Genomic DNA, 14111 nt, shown 5'->3' with positions numbered 1-14111 from the left:
CCTGCCAAAGTAAAAATTTAAGATCCAGCTATAAATTGATTTGTGATCTATGCTTTAATAATAATTATAATAATAAATTTGTTTTTTTTTTTATTTTTTAAAATTTATTATAATTCTCAAAAGTTAAATCGCTTTATTGTTATTGTTTTTTGTCAAACTTTTCTAAATAATCAACAATGATTAAATGTAACAATATATTTCGTTCGATCTTTTCATAGTGATAAATAAAAGAAAATCTAACAATATATTGTATTAGATCTTTTCAAACTGATCGATAAAGAAAACATATAACAATAAAGCGGTTCAACTTTTGAAATTCAATTAAATTCCATTCAATATGGAAATGTTAAATTATATTTATATTCATGATTTTTTCATTAGTTTTATATTTTCATAATTATATATTTCAATGAATAATAAAATTTAATGAATTAAAATTAACAAATACTATGAAAGGCTTAATGGCTATTATAATTAATTAAAAAAACTAATATTTTGGAAAACTATTTTTAACAAAAACTAATAATATATTTCAAATTTATATTCCAGAATTGTTAAACAAAGTCAATATAAGATGATCGCTAAGGGAAAATAGTTTTATCATCCGTTCCAAACTTACTACAAAGCTAAATCCTCATTGGAACTCACTTTGAGCAAGCCAAAGGTATGTAAAAGTATGGCTTTACCAATTAATGTCTATGAAAGTAGCTTCATAACGTATATGAACTTGCTTACCAGACACCTCTAATAGCTGGACACTCTTTTGTGGTGACTTGTATAGAAATTTGTACGATTTTAAGCTTACACTCTTCTTTAACGGACACAAATTACACGACAAAGAGTGTCCGGCCAAGAGAGGTTTCACTAAAGGGTATTTGTTAGTTGAGCACCACATAGTACTCGTATTTAATTAATGATTTATGCTTTAAAATCCAAATCCAAAATCCAAAAAGTGTCCGGCTAAGAGAGTTTTCATTAATCTGTCATATAAAGGGTATTTGCTAGTTGAGCAGCGCATAGTATTATATAACATTTGTGTAGCATTGATAATGATTTATGCTTTATAGTTAGATTATTTCTGTCGAAGCTTTAAGTTGACCAATAAATAAATACAGGGTATCTCACAGTTTATCATGCTTACAACTGAACTTTTTAGTTTTGAGCTGATTATATTTAGTTTTTCACTTGTTTTCTGGCAGTTCAAAAGTGTCTTTCTTCACTTGCCTTAATTGTAAGCAGGGTACTCTTGAGTCGAGCATGCCCCACTTTATCACTTTCACTCACACACACACATACATGCTTACGCACATTTTGCGTTGGCTTCAGGTGGAAGGTGGGGAGCTGCGTTGGCTGCGCAAGCGAAAGGATTCGTGCGAAACACACAACAACAAAAAAAAAAGCCTGTCCAGTTGACCAGCCTCCCTTTCCCCTTTGCCCCTTCCCCTGCCCCACCCCTTAGCCTGGCACACGCCACGCACACTTTTCGGCTGACTTTATCATGGGCAAGGAGCAAGGACCAAGGACCAAAAAAGCAGCTGAGGAAGCAGCAAAAGCAAAAGCAGAAGCAGAAGCAGCTTCAACTCTCAACCCTCGTGTCCAGTTGTTCGTTCGTTTTTTAGCATTTTCCACTTTCTTTTAATTCAGCTCTCTCCCTCACACACACACGCACTTTCTTTTGTGCAAAAAAAAAAAGAAAAGAAGAGGAACAGATGCAGAAGAAGCAGAGTGAGAGAGTGAAAGTAAAAAGCAAAATTGTAAATTGAGTTACGCATTCTGACAGTTTGCATTACGATCTCGCCCTCTCGCTCTTCCCTTCGCTTGGTCACACATGCTGGCCATATATGTGTGTGTGGGTGTGCATGTGTGTGTGTGTGTGTGTGTGTGTGTAGTGGCCGCTATCTATCGATCTACTTTTTACTCTTCATTGGCATTATTCCAACGTCCTCGTCCTCGTCGTCATCTCAATTGAATTCGTTTCATTTCGTTTCGTTTGAATGAATTTCACTTGCCCTTTTGCTGATGTTTCTTTCGACTACTATATCAGCATATACTATATATATATATATATATATATATACACACACACACATTTGCCATGTCCGGCGCGTGTGTTTTGTTTCAGCTTTTTCCTTTCTTTTTTGTGTTGACTCGCTTCAAAGGATTCGCATATTTAAACATATTAAATATCAAAGACATTTTCCTTTCATTTTGCTGCCCATTTTCAATTTGATTTCGGATTCTCGTTTATCAATCATTTCATTGATAATGTTTCGCGTCGCATTGCCAATTAAATTTGCATCATCATTTGCCATTTGATATCAGCTTCAGCTCTAGCTCCTTGCTGGTCATCACTTCTTAATCTTATCTTCAAATTATCGCCAAAGAATTCTTTAGATTTAATCAATTTCTTAGCTTAGCTTTCTTTGAGCTTACGATTTGAGTAAAATTCATCTGTTTGATGCCATTGTTTATTGATATTATCTAAGATACTCTTGTTTACTCAATCTTAATCTTATCTTCAAAATCTCCCCACAAATTTCTTGATCGATTACGTTATGAAGAATTCTTTAGTTTGCATCAATTTCTTGATGATTTGAGGAAGTTATTGACATTGTTTCATGATTTATAACATGCAATATTCTTGTTTACTTCTCCTTTGTATGGTTCAATTTGTCAAATTGTTGATTAAGGCCATTTTATTCTATTTTATTACTGATCTATTAAATCATTTTCTTCTTTCTTTCTTTATTAACTTTTTTGTTTATAAACATTGTAGTTTCCATTGAAATTTCCGAGTTAATTATGCCCACTACCCATAGGGTAGAAGGGTATTATAACTTTGTGCCGGCAGGAAATGTATGTAACAGGTAGAAGGAGGCATCTCCGACCCTATAAAGTATATATATTCTTGATCAGCGTCAACAGCCGAGACGATATAGCCATGTCCGTCTGTCCGTCTGTCCGTATGAACACCTAGATCTCAGAGACTATAAGAGATAGAGCTATCATTTTTTTCGACAGCATTTGTTATGTTTGCACGCAGATCAAGTTTGTTTCAAATTTTTGCCACGCCCACTTCCGCCCCCGCAAATCAAAAAAATCGAATAACAAGTGTAATTTTTAAGCTAGAGTTACGAATTTTGGTATATACAATATACCAATTACTGTAGTAGTTATGATTCCTGAAAATTTGGTTGCGATTAGATAAAAATTGTGGAAGTTATTACTTACTAGGGGTCTTAGTTGCTTTGGCCGACAATCTGGTATATTGTGCAGTCTATGGTATATTTTGAATGGTGTACTATATCGATATATCAAACATACCATTTGGTATATTTTTAGTATTTTTTAGTATTTTCGATATATTTATTAAAAATGGGTAGCGGGTATCTCACAGTCGACTCGACTGTAACTTTCTTACTTGTTTTGTTCATAATTTAGTTAACCTTTATTTCTATTTTTTTTTTTTTTAATTTAGTCAACTCTTCTTTTGTCTACATTTTAGCATTGAAAAATAATATCATAGTATTAGCATTACATTTGATTTGATTATTCTTAATAAGAACTCAATAAATATTAACCCTGAGAAATTGAATGCGATGCTGAAAAGGGCTTAGTTCTATGTAAAAGGAACTGTTATTTTAGCAAAGAATCAATTGAACAATTTATAAAGCATTGTTCAACAATAATAAAAAGTATGAAAGAAAGACTATCAAACAATCAATTAATATGCAATCAACATAATCAAATGATAATCAAACGTTTGTCGATCTATAAGTTTATTAATAGAGCTCACTCTAAAGTTGGCTAAACAAGTAAGAACGTTAATGTCGAGTGTGCTCGACTGTGAGATACCCACTACTCAATTCAAATAAAACTATATTCTAACATTTAACTAAATTAATATGCCCAAAAAATACTTAAATATACCGAAAGTTGTTTTTTGGTATATGGATAAAGTAATACATCTAAAATATACTATAAGAGTATATAAGTCAAAGCAATTAAGATCCGATTGCAGATCGATTTAACCATACAAAAGTATTTCTTTAATAACTTCAACAATTTTTATACGATCGCAAGCAAATTTTCAGAAATTTAAATACTGAGGTTATTATTTTGTGTACTAAAACTTGCGACAGATTTAACAGATGCAAATTTATATAGTTTCCTTAATTTGTGAACTCAACTAAATGAAATGAATGGATACCTTAATTTGTGAATTAAACTCTTCACCGTCAACTTGCCTATGTAATATATTAATTTAACAATAAGTTAGAATAAACTTTTAATCATTTCATAATTAAAATTCTTGATTAATTTTGCGTTGAAACAATATTGTTTTTTGCTGCTTTGCTATGGTCAACAAAATCTAGCGTCTGCATTTGTTGTTTTTATTTGCTTACGCTGAAAAGTAGGCAACATTTTTTTTTGTGCTAGGCGATTAAAATTGCTTGTTATTGTTTTGCTTCACTTTAGCTGTGTGTGTGTGAGTGAGAGTCTATGTGTGTGTGTTAGTATGTGTGTGTTTGGATTGTTGTGCATAGCAAATGCAAAAACATTGTAACAACAATCGCCCTTTCCCTGCGGCTAGATGGATGAAAAAAAAACAACAACTAAATAAATGGATTTGTATTTTTGTTAAAAATTCAATTAAAATTGTTTAGCTTAGGCGAAGACACAAAAAAAAATACAAAATACATTATATATATCAAATTGTATAGTACAACAACAACAACAACAATAAAAAGCCGAGGAAAAGAGGAAGAAAATGTGTAAAAAAAAAGAAGAGGAAAAAACAGAAAAGAAAAGAGTTACAGCAGCCGCAGTCGACGGCGACAGCGACGCGACGTCGCTGCAGCAGCGGTCATTTCAAACAACAGACAACATAACGAGATTCACACACACACACACACACACACACACACACGCACACACGCACACGCATAGTCCAGTCGGTAAAAAGCCACCCTTGTATATATTTATATATATAAAGCGAAATCAAATAAAAAACACGAAACGAAAAGCATGTAAAAAACGTAAAAAAAAACGAACGCAAAATTGAGAAAAAATAAAACCCGCTTAAATTAAGCCCACCGGCTGCCCACCACCATCGCCACCACCACCATCAACAACAACAACAACAGCAGCAGCAACAACAACAACAACATCTACTATGTAGCAAAAGGAGCATTTGCCACCCACTCGGCAATCCACCAACCACTGGACAACGCACGCACGAAGCAACTCAACGCAACGCACGAACGCACGAACGAACGAACGGGTTAAGGTCCAGATCGTGGCTGCTCTCCTTCCCACTCCCATTCGTGTTCCCCTCTCCACCTTGCTGCCAACTGATGAGCCGCCAGCCTCGCACCATCAGCATCAACATCAGCGTCCAGTCGCTGCTCGATGGTGGTGGCTAATGGACGGGGTAAACGGGGTGGACGGGGTGTTGCGTTTTGATGGCTGCTGAGCTGCTGAGCTGCCCGCTGGCGCTTGCCAATTTAAAAAGCACAACAAAAGCAAAAAAAAATACTCGACTGAATATAATAATTGATCGCATGCAAGACGCACTCGGGAATACACTTACTTTTTGATAGAGAACTGCAAGGAAGAAATTAAATTTCTAAAAAAAGAATATGTCAAAATTTATTTTTGGATGGATATTCAATTTTGATATTTCATTAAAAATGCACAAATTAAAATAAGAATAAATCAAAATTTAATTCAAAAATATGTATTACTGCACAATATTTTCGAAACTATAATTGGAATGCCAGGAAGAAATTACATTTAAATATAATATTTCATTCACAAAAAAAAACTAAAATAAGAATATGTCAAAATTAAATGAAAAAATTAAATAAATATACTGAATATTTTCAGAACTATAATTGTATTGTGATGGAGAATTGATATTCAATTTTGATATTTCATTAAAAATGAACAAATTTAAATAAGGATAAATCAAAATTGAATTCAAAAATATGTATTATTTCAACTAAACTGATAATCAAATTAGGGAATTCATTTGAATTCAATTCGAGACTTAATTAAAATAAAGCTAATAAAAGAACAAAAATTGTGATGAAGAACTGGCAATTAAATTAAAGACATAATTGAAATTAAAAAATAAAACCAGAATAGTCGAAATTGAATTAAAAAATATATGTGGCTAAAACTAAACTTACTAATTTTATTGATAAGAGTGACAATTTAGAGACTTAACTTGATTATCAGTTAAGTTTTAGAAACATATATTTTTGAATTCAATTTTGATCGCAATCCAAGTGTAGTTATCAAAATATTCTGTAGTTCTCTGTGTTAAATTTTGATGTATTCTTTTTTCAGTTTTTCGAAACTAGAATCTTTAGCTCTTAAATATACTGTTGGAAATTTATTTGAATAGTATTGGAATGTGCTAAATTTCACTAAAATGTTGAAAACAAATGATGATCATTTTAGGCTTTTCTATTAAGTGAAGAAAGTTTTTTTTGTTTTGTTTCTAAACATTCTTGAATCCAGATTTGAATCTTAAAATAAGATGTTTTGTAATCCTAAAATGACAATTTAGCATAAAACATTTCATTTAAGATTATTTCAATTTAAAGTTCTTATTTCAAGATTGTTCTTTTTAAGATCTTAAATCAAGATTTTTTTCAATCTAGAATTTTTTCGCTCTGTGCCTAAATGAACGACTAGTGAATCTACCCGAATTGCTGTGGCAGTGTATCAAAGCAACGAAAACGTAGCGATTGGCAACGAAACGACCACGCAGCATAAATAAAATGCCAAGCTAAATAAAAAGCAAACAGAAGCAACCCTTTTGGCCAGCTGGAGTCCTTCTCATTCTCATTCTCATTCGCATTCTCATCTCCATTCGCATTCTCAGCCTCATCCTCAGCCTCAGCCTCATTCTCATCGTTGTCCTTGTCGGCGTGTCCACCTAGAGAAAGAAATTCAAAATTATGGAGTCGCCTTCGTCGTCGCTGCTCTGCTTCGGCTTCTGTCGCTCGTTCGCGCCATTTGGAGCAGTTATCCTTTCCTTTCGTTTCCTTTCCTTTCCTTTCCTTTCCTTGTCGTGTTCGTTCTTCCTCTGCTCCGGTCAGAGCTTCGTGCCTTGTCTGCTGCCTGGTCGTTGGTCAGTGCGTGGACATTAAAATGCGTAAATTTGCAAGGCGTGCGTATGTGCGAGTCTGTGTGTGTGTGTGTGGGCGTGTGTGTGTGCGGGCAGGCGGAAGTGTGCTATCTTCCTCGTCAGCAGCGTTGCACAGTGGTCGAAAGGTTTCCGTTTAGCCAGCAAAAAGTTTAGCTGAACTGAAATTTATTGTATAGTATTTTAGACTCAAGTTGTAGACTATAATATGCAAACTTTAAGAGTTAGCCCGATTAAAATCATATAGTAGTAGTTTAATTCATCATTTTTCAGTTTTTCCTGACAATAAAATTTCGCTTAATTTAATAGAGTTTTATTAATTACATATATAAAACTTATACAGCACTTAAGAGACGTCATTTCAATAGGATTATATCGATCTGTCGTTACTTATTGACAGTGCTCCCAGATGAAAACTAGTAGAGTTTCAAGATATATATCTAACAATCAACAATTGATCACATTTTCTGGGTCGTTTCTTTCCGAGAGTCTAATCTGACAGAAATATGTAGTCAAAACATTGAACTCCTTGAAACTTGGTTTTTGGAAAGACAATCGTTATTTTTACCATGTCGATTTGTTATTTGTATCAATTGTTAAAATATATCAATATAATATATATAGTTAAAAAGTAAGATTTGTGCTTTGCTGGTAACAAGGTTAATTTTATTGCTGCTGATATTTAACCTGCTGATTTGTATTTTTTTTAGCTCTTCGTGGCAACTTGGAGTGTTTCATCAAAACTACAACAACATCATAATTTGCATATGTACAATTGTCTCAAGATATCTACAAAAGAACGTACCTGGAGCTGCTAAAACGTGAGACGAAGGACATTGAGTGATCCTATAAAAAGAAGATCTTAAGCATTTATCCAGTAGAAACTTCCAGTAAAAGTCGTCATATTAGAATACATTTTTCTATTTATGTAGTAAGCTTAATTCACTCTGGCTCATACCATTGCAAAAAGGAATTGTATTCGTTATAACAATAAAAAATAATAATAATAAAAATTTGTAATAGTATAGCTAAAACTAATTTAATAAATAAATTGAATAGAAAAAAATTTAGAAGATAACTCCATCAAACTGTTTCTTTGGGACAACTGAAATGCAATGTAAACAGAGGAGCAGAGAACTCATTCACACTGATCCTCTCAATGTGTGTATAAAATGACGTATTTTAATTGTCAAAACTCAATTTGTGGAGCCATCTATAGACAATGGTTGGAACTAGATGGCGCCACAAATTGAGTTTTTCTGTGTCTGCTTGCTGTTCATTTATGTTCGCTTGGTATTTCAGTGGCCAATTGGGCACTTTTTAAGTGTTCGTGGCTTGAAGTAGACAACAACACCAACAACAACAGCTACAACAACATCAATAATTACAGCAACCACTTATAATGTTGTTGTTGTTGTTGTTGTCTAGTCGACATCACCACGACCAACAGAAAAGTCTCAATATACCATTTGAAATACCAGGCAAACATAAATCAGCAGCAAGCAGAAATGCAAAACTCAATTTGTGGCGTCATCTATGAAACGTGGTTGGAACTACGATTGAAAAATGACACATCCTAAAAGTATGCCGCACTAAAATATTTGCACATGGCTTGTGTTGGCAAATTCGATGAACGTCGGAGCCTAAAAGTATGCCACAAAAAATTTCTTGCTACGCATTGCTTCATTATTTTCAAATTACAAAAATTATTCTAGCGCGGCCATATCCTTACGCATTTTGACAGGACTTGTTGCACTCGATTCGTGGCGATGAAATCTATCGATTGCCATCAAAAAATTATGGGGTCATCTAAGAATCCAACACTTGGAAAATTTTCGCTACGGGGCGAAGAGAAAACTGCTCGAAAACTGCTCGAAAACACAAAATCCTTAATAACTCGAAAACTACAAGGACGATTTTAATGTCCTTTGGTCAGTTGATAGGTCTCTTAAAATGTAAATGTTTGGCACTAGTTTTGATCGGCTAGGACGAAGGACGTTTGAGATTTAGCCAAATTTTTAAAAACGAAAAAGTCCTTATAACTTGGCTGTTGAAAGGACCTTCAAGGATTTAGTTGCGGATTCTGCGTGCTGCCGTCAATATCTATCGATGTGCCAAAGGACATCAAAATCGTCCTTCAAATAAAGGAGTTACGGCGGATTTGGTGATTTTCGGCCAATTTTTGCATGCTCCCCCCTTGGAAAAAATTTCGATGAAATTTTTGGTGCGATCCTGAAAATCCTTGAATGCAAATCGATAGCTCTGCGATCAAGGAACTCAAAAATGTACGTCTTTTCGATGTCCTGCAGGATATGACCGAGCTATGACAACAAAATTAAGAGGTCCTTCGAAAAAGATTGGCTCTAACTCAGCCGTATCCTTGCGCATTTCGATCGCTGCTGGTGCGTTAGGATAACAAGGATGAACTCTAACGATTGGCATCAAAATTATTATGGGGTCATCTAGGAATGCAACGCTTGCTTTTCGTAACATCTCTTGTGTTTTTGTGCCACTGTCAAGAGAAAGTGAAAACGAGTTGAGACTCGCCAGGGGACATCTCAAGCAACGGGCCAAATGATTGGTGGCACTGCGTGCGTTGCATGTGCGAGTGTGCGAGTGTGTGTGTGTGTGTACACATGTGTTATGCCACATACATGAAGAAATCGTGCGTCCCACATTCGATTCGATTGCATATGTTGTACCTCTCTACCCTTCTCACTTCTTTATTACTTTCCACTGCGGGGGATGCGCTTGACTGGATTTGCGTCCTTGTTACACCGCCCCCTCTCCCCAGCCCACACTCTTCGATGCCGATTGTCAATCAGGCTGCTGTAATATGATTTACTGGTCTGTCTATCCGGCTGAATTGTTATGGGCTAGTTGATTGCTAACTCGATGCAGGTGCCCAAAGGATATGAGGCGAGGAAGGAGATCCTTAACATCTACTTCTGCTTACTTACTTTCCATCTGAAAATATTATTTATATTTCATTAACAAAAATGAAATTAATTGATTTGTTTTACTTATTGGATTTTAGGCATTTGTTGCATTTATTTCTCATTTGTTTTCCACTCATTTTTGTTTCTTTTGTTATTTCATTTTTTTTTTGTAACACATTTTCATTTCAGTTTTTCCTTGTTTGTGCTTTTTATATTTTTGTTTGTTTTGTTTTTTTTTTATATGTTTTTAATGTTTCTATCAAAATTACAAAAATTCCTTTTTAATCGGAATATAAGGTATATATTTATGTATGTCTTGTTGGAAAAAAATCGTATCAAATGGCAACATTGTTTACTATATATAATAGACCTGCAAAAAATTTCTTGTATTTGCTTTCTTTTTCTTTTCCTTTTCTTTTCCATTTTTCTTTCTCATTTACGTTTAATTAGTTTTAGTAGTTGTAGTTGTTTTTGTTCTTCATCTTGTTATTGTTGTTTTTTGTAAATTTGTAGTTATAGCATACATATTTATATAATATTTTTTCTTAGTTTTTAGATATTAGTAATGATGTTGTTTATTTTTGTATTTATTTATTTTAAGTTTTGTTTGAAGTCTCTTCTTTGTTGTATGTGGCTGCATTTTTTGTTTTAGAATCGATTATCTTTTTATATATTATTTTGACCTTATTTCATTTAGGATTTGCTGTATATTGCATTTTGTTTGATTTCCATTTGAGGTTGTCAATACTATCAAAAATTCCATTTTGGTACAAAAAAGCGTAAAACAAAAAGACAAAGATTTAATACCCTTGTAGTGTGATTAAATAGTTTTGATTTGAGATTCGCAAATATGTGTTAAAGAGCAGTTGGATGATATATTGGTAATATCAATACAATCCCTAGGTAAAAGCTGTTTGAGATATTCAACTCAGTTCCAACGAAAAAAAACTATTTAAAAAATTTGGAAACTAATTCAACATCTAATATTGAGATTGTAATTTGAAAAAGTTTCGTTTATACCATTCTGTATGTTTTGTATTTTGTATAAGTTTCTGTTTTCCATAAAAACCATTTAGTAAGCACATACTTAAAGTATTTGAAATTTGTGTTTTCTGTTTTTAGTTACGTTCTCAGATTTATGCTATAAAAATGTTTGTTGCCGTTTTTTTGATTCATTTAGTACAACTTATTCTAGTATTTATATATTTATTTTTTTAGTACATTGATTTAGCATTCTCGCAAAATGTAACCATTCATTTTTTTATTTTTTTTTTCTTACTTTCACTTGAATTTTTGTTTTTAATTTGTTTGTCACGCTGGCGCCTATGGCACATTTTGTTTTTGTTTTTTAAATTTTTCTCAAGCATAGCGTTTATATTATTTATTTATATTGTTTTTCTCATCCGTTTACTGTTTACTATATAATTGTAATAATTATAATAATAGTATCTAAAAAATAGCTTCATATATTTATATAATAAATTCAATAATGTTTTATGCAAGCTTTAAAATTGGCATTTTTCATTTAGTTATTTTATGCATACCCACATTACACATTACACTTACTTTTAGTTTGTAATGATGAATGAATGACAAATGACAAATGACAAACAAAACAAGAAGTACAAAAATAAACTCAAAAGATGATCATAAATAGCATTTATTATATATAATGTATATTGGATATATTACTTTTATTTTTATTATACCATATAGCAAACAAATCGAATCGGAGCAAATAAAACAGAGAAATCATTTTGCATAGATACACAATTAATCAAGTTCATATCAGGAAATGCCTTGAGATACATATTTAATTTCTATAGATTAGATCTATCTTTTACATGAGTTGTGTGTGGCTGGAATTTGATGCAATTGCTTTCATTTGATATACAATTTATAGTTGCCAACAAATCAGACAATGTCAAAGTACTTGTTTCTTTAAAAATCCCTTAGGGATTAACGCCGAGTATAGTATCGAATTATATGTATAAAAGTTGATATTGCTCTTACTATAGATACTCAAGTTTAAGTTTTGTTTTTTTGTTTTTTTTTTTTTATCAGGCAGCACTTCCAATGCATTTATCGTAATAAACTCAGTAGTATCTATATAGCAAATTGTAATCTATTAGATGTCATCTTTCGATTAATTGCTGTCACACTTTTCTATATTGTTCGCTTTGCTCTGATTCGATTTGTTTTATGTTAAAATTATACAACAAAATGTGAAACTAAACATGGCAATTGAGTTACGTGTTTACAATTATGCATTATGATTTAAAGTTTACAATGATAGCAATTGATTTTGGCTCTGTTTCGTATTGTGTGTGTGTGTGTTTTCTTTTCATCTATATCTGATCTATCTATTTAAGCTGATTGTTCAGATTCAGATAGAATCATTAGGAACGCCTGCAAAGCGATACAAAAAAAACGAAAAATAAAACAAAAGAAAGACAACAAAAATTCCATTTAGCATTGCAAATAGTACTTAGAAATCTCTCTCTATATATATATATATATAGATATATATGCACAACTATATTGATATTCTAAACGTAGTTATCTGGCTGCAATATCTGTATCTGTATTTGATTTGATATGCAGTAAGTACAATTACAATTACAATTCCAAAACATAAAGGCAGCGTATTATTCAAAGCGAAAGCAAATTTAATGACATTCTCTAAGTATGTGTGTGTGTGTGTGTTTTTTGATGACTTACGAATCTAAATTTATATATATACGTATATATGCGCTTACTTTACATAGTTGTATATTGACTTAATTATAGTTGTTGTTATTATTATTATTTAATGCATTAATTGATTAATAGTCGTATAAGGCTTGCTTGCAACGTAGTTTTTCTCATTTCTCGCTCAGCGCATTAAATGCGCCACATTCATAAAAAAAAAAAAATAAATTGTTAACTACAATACAAAAAAAAAAACCAAAAAAAAAAATGTTTTATAATTTGCAAATTAGACAAAATTCTAATGAATTGTATTTATGTATTTATATGGATAGATGTTCATATATATGTATATATATATATATATTTATATAATACAAAATAAACAAAAAACATTGTGGCTCGATCTTAGTCTAAAATGTGGCTTAATTTATTTAAATTTTGTAATTGCATGTTAAAATGTATTCGAAGTATTCGAATGATTTGTGTGCGCGGCAAATGTTGTACAACAATTTCGAGAATACAAAATGTAACAAAAAGTGATAAAAGTGAAAATATACAGAAATATTTATAATCAGCTTAAAACTTAAACAATTTTGTGGCAGCTCATCAATTTAAAATTTCAAAACAATTGTTTAAAATTATGCGATTGCTAGGCAAACATAAAAAATTAAATCGAGAAATAAATGTATGATAAAAAGTATTGATAGACGACAATCATTCGATTCGTAAAATCGAGAAATTGCATAAAAGTATTGAAAATTGATTCACATTAAAATATATGTATAATAATTTAGCGCACCATATAAAAAATTGTTTAGTAACTAAACTTCGAGTTGCATAACATGTGAGAAATGCACATTTGCCGCTTACATAAAGGATTAAAACAAGAGCGTATGTATAAAAAGAAATAGAAATAAAACCACTAATAAACTGAACTGATTGATATAATACTTGAGAAGTGGGCGTGGCCACGCCTATGCCTTACAATCTAAACTTTAGGGTTTGTTTTTTTGCTCTTCGATAGGAATTTTTGTTTGTTTTTTCGGTTTCGGTTTTGTTTGTTGTTTTATTTTTTGCACTTAAGTTTAAAGACGCGTAGAAATTTTAGATGCCGTCGAATGCTGAGGAAGCAAATGGATGCAGACGGAGATGTTGTGTGTTCCTTAATCCTTATTCCTTATTCCTTTCCCATATCCGGCAGTTTTCTTTTCTAAGTTCGTTTTGTGTGTGTGTGTGTGGATCCATTTGAAAGTAGAGATCCAGTTCGAGGGAGAGAAGCTGTAAAAGAAGTAGTTAAAGTGTTGATCAGACGATGGCATTTG

The 14111-nt window shown here is 32.3% G+C and overlaps 1 protein-coding gene and 1 long non-coding RNA gene across 3 annotated transcripts in view; one reads left to right on the top strand and one right to left on the bottom strand.

The window, feature by feature from the left end:
- Positions 1–8186, top strand: part of LOC117577805 (uncharacterized) — a 53177-nt gene extending 44991 nt beyond the window's left edge. Inside the window, exons 4-5 of the long non-coding RNA XR_004573306.2 lie at positions 550–664; positions 7870–8186. This is a non-coding gene — a long non-coding RNA (uncharacterized LOC117577805). The remainder of the gene's footprint in view (positions 1–549; positions 665–7869) is intronic.
- A 2306-nt stretch (positions 8187–10492) lies between these two features.
- Positions 10493–14111, bottom strand: part of LOC117577627 (abnormal cell migration protein 10) — a 28766-nt gene continuing 25147 nt past the window's right edge. For both annotated transcript variants that reach the window (XM_034262504.2, XM_034262496.2), the window contains exon 4: positions 10493–14067. The gene's annotated coding sequence lies outside the window, so the exon portion shown is untranslated. The remainder of the gene's footprint in view (positions 14068–14111) is intronic.

This window comes from Drosophila albomicans, chromosome X (genome assembly GCF_009650485.2).
Source record: "Drosophila albomicans strain 15112-1751.03 chromosome X, ASM965048v2, whole genome shotgun sequence".
Classification (NCBI taxonomy): domain Eukaryota; kingdom Metazoa; phylum Arthropoda; class Insecta; order Diptera; family Drosophilidae; genus Drosophila; species Drosophila albomicans.
The sequence above is the reverse complement of the archived record's forward strand: the minus strand, read 5'-3'. Positions and strand labels throughout refer to the sequence as shown.